This window comes from Nematolebias whitei, chromosome 2, assembly GCF_014905685.2.
Source record: "Nematolebias whitei isolate Nwh7 chromosome 2, NemWhi1, whole genome shotgun sequence".
Lineage (NCBI taxonomy): Eukaryota > Metazoa > Chordata > Actinopteri > Cyprinodontiformes > Rivulidae > Nematolebias > Nematolebias whitei.
Genome location: NC_056499.1, coordinates 361,491 through 368,422, shown reverse-complemented (window position 1 = coordinate 368,422; position 6,932 = coordinate 361,491).

The following is a 6,932-nucleotide window of genomic DNA, read 5'->3' as shown; positions in this document are numbered from 1 at the left end:
ATGAGAATCGACACTCTAAAAGACCAGCTCCGCCACGTAAGACCTGGCAGAGTGGTAACAGCCGTCTCGGTCATGAAGCTGTTAGGAACGATGTCATCAGCTCACACAGTGGTCCCGCTGGGTTTATTACACATGAGACGCCTCCAGAGGTGGTTTGCGCGTCTGCATGTGGACCCAGTAAAACAAAAGAGACGGATGATCACTGTTCCCCCCTCTGTGAGGGCAGACCTCCGACACTGGGGAAACACCCTGGTTCTGTCGGAGGGAGTCCCCGTCAGCAGACCCACGTCACACGTGCCAGTCTTCACGGACGCGTCGCTGTCAGGCTGGGGGGGGACATGCCTATCTCAAGCAGTAGGGGCGCTGTGGCCCCATCACACATCTGCCCACATAAATGTTTTGGAGTGTCGCACGGTGCTGAACGTGATTCAACACTTTGCTCCCGTGCTACAGAATCAACACGTTTTGATTCACACAGACAACAAGGTTACTGCTGCGTACATAAACCAGCAGGGGGGTGTGCGCTCAGCCCAGATGTTACACATTGCGCGAAAGCTACTGTGTTGGGCTCACCAAAATCTGCTCTCCATCAGAGCAGTTTACATACCCGGTGTTCTGAACAAAGGGGCAGATGTGATGTCCAGGGGCGGCCCACGTCACGCGGACTGGACTCTCCACCCGGACCTGATGACGACTCAGACGTGGCAGAAAATTGGCAAAGCAGCTGTGGACCTGTTTGCGACACGAGAGAACACTCAGTGTCAACTATGGTTTTCTCTGAGCCCGCAAGACGAACCACCGCTGAGGGTGGATGCGTTTGCCCACAGCCCATGGCCCAAAACGCTTCTGTACGCGTTTCCGCCACCTCCTCTGATTTTACGGTTCCTGAACCGAGTTCAGGAGGAGGGATTGACAGCTCTCCTGGTAGCCCCCGAGCGCGTGAACGCACCATGGTTCCCAGTCCTGCAACGCCTACTGTCGGGGCGCCCGTGGAAACTGCCGTGGAGGGAGGATGCTCTCCTCCAGGCAGGAGGAGCGATCAGGAGTTACCCAGAAATAGGCCAGCACCTGTGGGTCTGGCCGCTGAGCGGTTCTGCTTAGAGAGGATGGGTCTCCCACAGGATGTAGTGCGCACAAACCAGGATTCACGTGCTGCATCTACCACAGCGCTGTACACACCAAAATGGACAGCTTTTCAGCGCTGGTGTACAGAGAAAGGTGTAGAGGCCACCTCATGTCCATTAGGCGGCGTGCTGTCTTTTCTACAACAGCTGATGGACAGGAAGTTGGCATTCAGCACGATTAAAACGTACGCTGCAGCCATCTCTTCCTGCCACGAAGGGTTCGGAGACAGAACAGATTTTAATCATCCACTGATGAAGCGTTTTCTAAAAGGTGTACAGAGACGCAGGCCTGTTTCACGCCCACTTGCTCCACAGTGGGATTTAACGCTGGTCCTGCGAGCCTTGATCAAAGCTCCATTTGAACCTCTGGATCAGGTTCCACTTAAATTCTTGTCTCTTAAAACAGCCCTGCTGCTGGCTTTAACATCCGCTAAGAGGGTGAGTGATTTATCTGCCCTCTCTGTCGCTCCGTCATGTCTCAGAATTCAGGCTGACGGTAGCTCAGCTGATTTAAGACCAAACCCAGTTTTTATGCCTAAAAACATCACAAGCTCTTTTAAATCAAGAGCGATATCATTGGAGGGGTTTTTCCCTCCCCCCCACAGATCAGAAGAAGAAGCATCTTTCCATCTTCTCTGTCCGGTGCGGGCGTTGACGTGTTACATAGCGTGCACAGCTGTAATGCGCCAAACTCAAAATTTGTTTGTGCATTATAGAGATACATGTGCAGGTCGCCCGTTATCCACCCAGCGCTTGTCACACTGGCTGTGTGAGGCCATTTCTGAAGCTTACAGAGCATCAGATTTAGAGCCTTCTGTCAACCTCAGAGCACACTCGACCAGGGGTATTGCATCTTCGACTGCCTTGCATAATGGTATGTCAATGCAGGACATTTGCACTGCGGCCACGTGGTCAACACCCTGCTCATTCATTCGCTTTTAATTGCGTGATGTGACAGTTCGTTCCATGACACATTCTGTCCTTAATGCTCTAACAGAATGAATATTATTGTTTTCATGGAACTATGTTTAAGCTCTCATCTGTCTGCATGCTTTACAGTGTGAGATGTTATCAGTCACAAGTTGTGTCTGTTATTTTGGTTCTATTGTCACTAATCAGTTTATGACTATTGTTACCAATCAGTTCATTTGATTAATAATCAGTTCATTTGTTATTATTAATCTGTTTATACTGTTCAGCCATGAATCAGTTGGTTCAGGCCCCCCCCCTTTCAACATCTTCCCTCCCCGTTGAAATTTTCCGAGGTGTTCATGTTTTTCAGAACACATAGTTACAAAACATGCATCTGTGCATGGCACACATAACTACGCAATGCGTAATTATGCACATGGGGAGCTGAGTGACAAGACGTTTTTGTGGGCAAGCTTCTGTCTCATACATCATGGCTTAATGATGTCACTCAAGCCGTTAGACAGCAGTGTAGGAGAGCTGAACGCAGGTGGAGGAAAGACAGGCTGCAGGTTTCTTTTCAAATCCTAAAGGAGAGTTGGCGTCATTATCAGAAGGCAGTTAAAGCCGCCAAATCGAAGTTCTTTTCTGCGATAATTGCCTCAAACTCCCACAACCCCCGAGCCCTTTTTTCCACTCTGAACTCAGTTCTACACCTCAGTGAGCCTTCACCTCTAGAAGCTTCAACTGAGCTGTGTGAAAACTTCCTCCATTTCTTTTCTGAAAAAGTTGCAAACACCCGGGCACTCATTTCTCCACCTGCTCATGATCCGTCCATCCCATCTCATTGTGTTGCTGTTCTTGACCACTTTGAGCCCATCTCTCTGTCTTCCCTGGAGCAGGTCATGTGCAGCATGAAGCCATCTGGCTCCCCTTTTGACGTTGTCCCCCCTCGACTCCTGAAGGAGCTTCTTCCTGTTCTGGGCCCTCCTGTTCTTGCCATTGTGAACAGCAGCTTAGCCTCAGGTGTGGTGCCAATAACTTTTAAACATGCTGCTGTCCAACCTCTCCTGAAAAAACCTAGCCTTGACCCCTCAGTCATGTCCAACTTCCGGCCTGTCTCCAGACTCCCATTTGTCGCTAAACTACTGGAAAAAATAGTGGAGTCCCAGCTGAAATGCTTTCTAGAGGATAATGCCATCTTAGAGCTATTCCAGTCTGGCTTTAAACCTCTCCACAGCACTGAAACTGCTCTTCTCAAGGTTTTTAACGACATTCTCCTATTCACAGACGCTGGTGATTCTGTGCTCCTCCTCTTACTGGACCTCACATCTGCCTTTGATACAATCGACCACGAGATCCTCATTGCGAGGTTAGAGCAGTGGGTGGGCATCACTGGGTCAGCCCTCGAATGGTTTAGATCTTACCTCGCTGACAGGTCCTTTTGTGTCTCCATCAAAGATTTTAGTTCAGCCTCGGCAGCGCTTAAATGGGGGGTACCGCAAGGTTCCATCCTTGGTCCTCTTTTATTTTCTCTATAACTGCTGCCACTAGGTGCTATTTTCAGGAAACATAACATACCTTTTCATTTCTACGCCGACGACTGCCAAATCTACTTCCCCCTCAGACTCAACAGTACTCGCTCTATTCAACCGTTACTGGACTGCCTGGCTGACATCGGAGATTGGATGGCTTTAAATTTCTTGAGTTTCAATGAGAAGAAATCTGAAGTTATGCTGTTTCCTCCCAATGACACAATCACCAACCACTGCATCGACCTATCCGTTCTGTCACCGTTAGTGAAACAAAGAGTCACTAATCTAGGAGTGATACTTGACCCTTCTCTGAAACTCAACAATCATGTAAATATGATTGTTAAATCCTGCTTTTTCCAGCTGAGGCGACTGTCTAAGCTGAAGCCCATATTGTCCAGAAATAACCTGGAGACAGTAATTCATGCATTCATTACATCCAGGCTCGACTATTGCAACTCACTCCTTTTTGGTATCAGTCAGACCTCCATAGCTAGACTCCAACTGGTCCAAAATGCAGCAGCCCGGTTTTTGACCAGCACAAGCAAAAGAGAACACATTACTCCTGTTTTGGCCTCCCTACACTGGCTTCCAGTTCACTTTCGAAATTCAAAATACTCTTGTATGTCTATAAATCACTAAACAGCTCTGCCCCCTCCTATCTTACTGATCTGCTCCAGCCGTATGTCCCACCACGTTCTCTCAGATCAGCAGACCAGTTGCTCCTAACAGTCCCAGGAACCCGTCTCAAGCGCAGAGGTGACAGGGCCTTCTCTGTAGCAGGCCCAAAACTTTGGAATGAGTTACCTCTGCTCGTTAGACAGGCCCCCTCCCTCACAGTTTTTAAATCTCGCTTAAAAACACACTTTTATTCCCTGGCTTTCTGCACTGTGTGATCTGTGCTGAGTCTGTGTGCATCACACTGTGTTGGTCATGTTGCAGTTGTTGTTGTTATCCATTATTGTTTTTGTCGGTTTCTACATTTTTTGGTGTCCTGTTATGTAATCTGTTGCTGTGTGCTTGTTCTGTTTGTCCCTGTACAGCACTTTGGTGTGCTTTGTCACTGTTTAAAGTGCTATATAAATAAATTGGTATGGTATGGTATGGTATACGGTGTTCGAATGGACCCAGTGAGGCGAGGACCACATCCGCTTCGCCCTTAACCCATCAGCGACAGCCTTAAAGGACGAAGCCTATACGAAATAGAACGTTGGTTATGTACTGTAACCCCAGATTCTATAAGTATAGGCGTAGCCCTTTAAGCGTCGGGCCTCACTGGCTCCTGAATGGCTGAAGAAAAAAATTAAGCTTTTTGGAAGCCGATTACCCGCTCTTAACGTAACTTATACGGATCGGGTAGGGCCCACACAGCAGGTGGGCGTGGACTAAATTTTTTCAGTGTGATGCTTCGCATAACGGGATAAACCCATCAGCGACAGCCTTAAAGGGCTACACCTATACTCATAGAATCTGGGGTTACAGTACGTAACCAACGTTTTGTGCTAGCATAATTTAATTCTAACTTTAAAACATTAATAGAACTTAACTCAAGTTGTCTTTTTGGACATGCATGCATATATTTGTACAAATTGTACTTGAGAGGAAATTATTACAGTCTCATATAAAATCAATGATCATGATATCAATCGACCTTTATTTATACAGGTAAATCCCATTGAGCCTCGAGGACTCATTTACAAGAGAGACTGATTTCAACAAAGAAAGATGACAACAATGGACAACAGCAACAACAATAAACAGTTATAAAAAAGCATACTACAGTTTTTTTTTTTTTTTAACAAATAGGATGGCTAAAAGGAAAAGGTAACAAAACAAAAAACAGCTAGATTCCAAGACAAATGTAGAAAACTAAAAACAGGAACATGTCAGCATTGGACCCTGCCAGGTGTCCAACAGATTCTTAAAGACACTTAGAGAGGTCAAGGTCGAGAGCTTCAAATCTTTTTGTAAGATATTCCAGGAAACAGGAGCGGAATAGGAGAAGGCCCTTCTGCCTAGTTCAGTCCTCATTGAGGGAACACTGCAGGTAATAATGTCCTGAGAGCGCACTCCGTAGCTGCACTCACGCAGAGACATGTAGGAGGAGATGTATGAAGGCAACAGACCAAGAAGTGATTTAAAGATGAAAATATACCAGTGAGAGAGTCTGCGTGAAGTTAATGATGTCCAGTTAACCAGTGAATACAGTGTGCAGTGGTGGGTACGATAATCACAGCCAGTTATGAATCTTAGTGCACCATGATAGACAGCATCCAACATCTGCAGGGTTCTTGTAGGAGCGTTCATGTAAATAATATCACCATAATCAATTGAGGGAAGGAAAGTCACAGATACAAGGCGTTTTCTAGCATTCAGGGTTAGACAGGATGTTTCTGAAAAAGAAACCCAGTTTAACTTTCAGTTTCTTTATCAAGTTTTCCACATGGAGCTTAAAAGAGAGATGTGAGTCGACCAAGATACCCAAATATTTATAGGAATCAACAAACTCAATGGGGACACCATTTGATGATAAAATCGGAGGAAGAACTGCTGGGACCAACTTCCTATTTGAAAAAAGCATCCCTTTGGTTTTGTCGGCATTTAGGACAAGATGAGGCGAAACAAATCAGTCTGGATGATGTTGAATGCAGATTTCAAAAGCTGGAAAGCCTTAGCAACAGTTTTAGCTCGACAATAAACAACTGTGTCGTCAGCATAGAAATGTATGGATGCATTAGGGATGTTTTTACCTACATTATGTATGTAGATTGTAAAGAGGGTGGGTCCTAAGACTGAGCCTTGTGGTATATCGGAACTGGATCGGTACTGGCTGATATTCAGATTTAGGTATCAGGATCGAATCTTAAAAAAATGTGGAACGGTGCACCCCTCATTTCAATATTTGTGATTAAATTTAAACTCGACCTTAAATTAGAATTTTAAATAAAATTTATTTACTAAACAATATGTTAGTTGATATGCCTCCTCCTTGAATCACCACCTTATTGTGGTGGAGGAGTTTGTTCGCCAGAATGATCCTAGGAGCTCTGCTGTCGGGGACAATTATAAATGCCCCTGGTAGGGTCCCCCAAGGCAAATTGGTTCTAGGTGTCAGGCCAGACAAAGCATGATCCACAAGACTTATATGGACAGGAAAAAACAAGGAACTCAGTGTCCCATGGTGAGAGGCACCGAGCTGGTGTGGGTCTACTCTTAGCCCCCTGACTTGGTGCCTGTGTGTTGAAGTTCTATGTCATATAGGCTTCGCCCTTTAAGGCTGTCGCTGATGGGTTTATCCCGTTATGCGCAAGCATCGTACTGAAAAAAATTAGTCCACGCCCACCTGCTGTGTGGGCCCCACCCGATC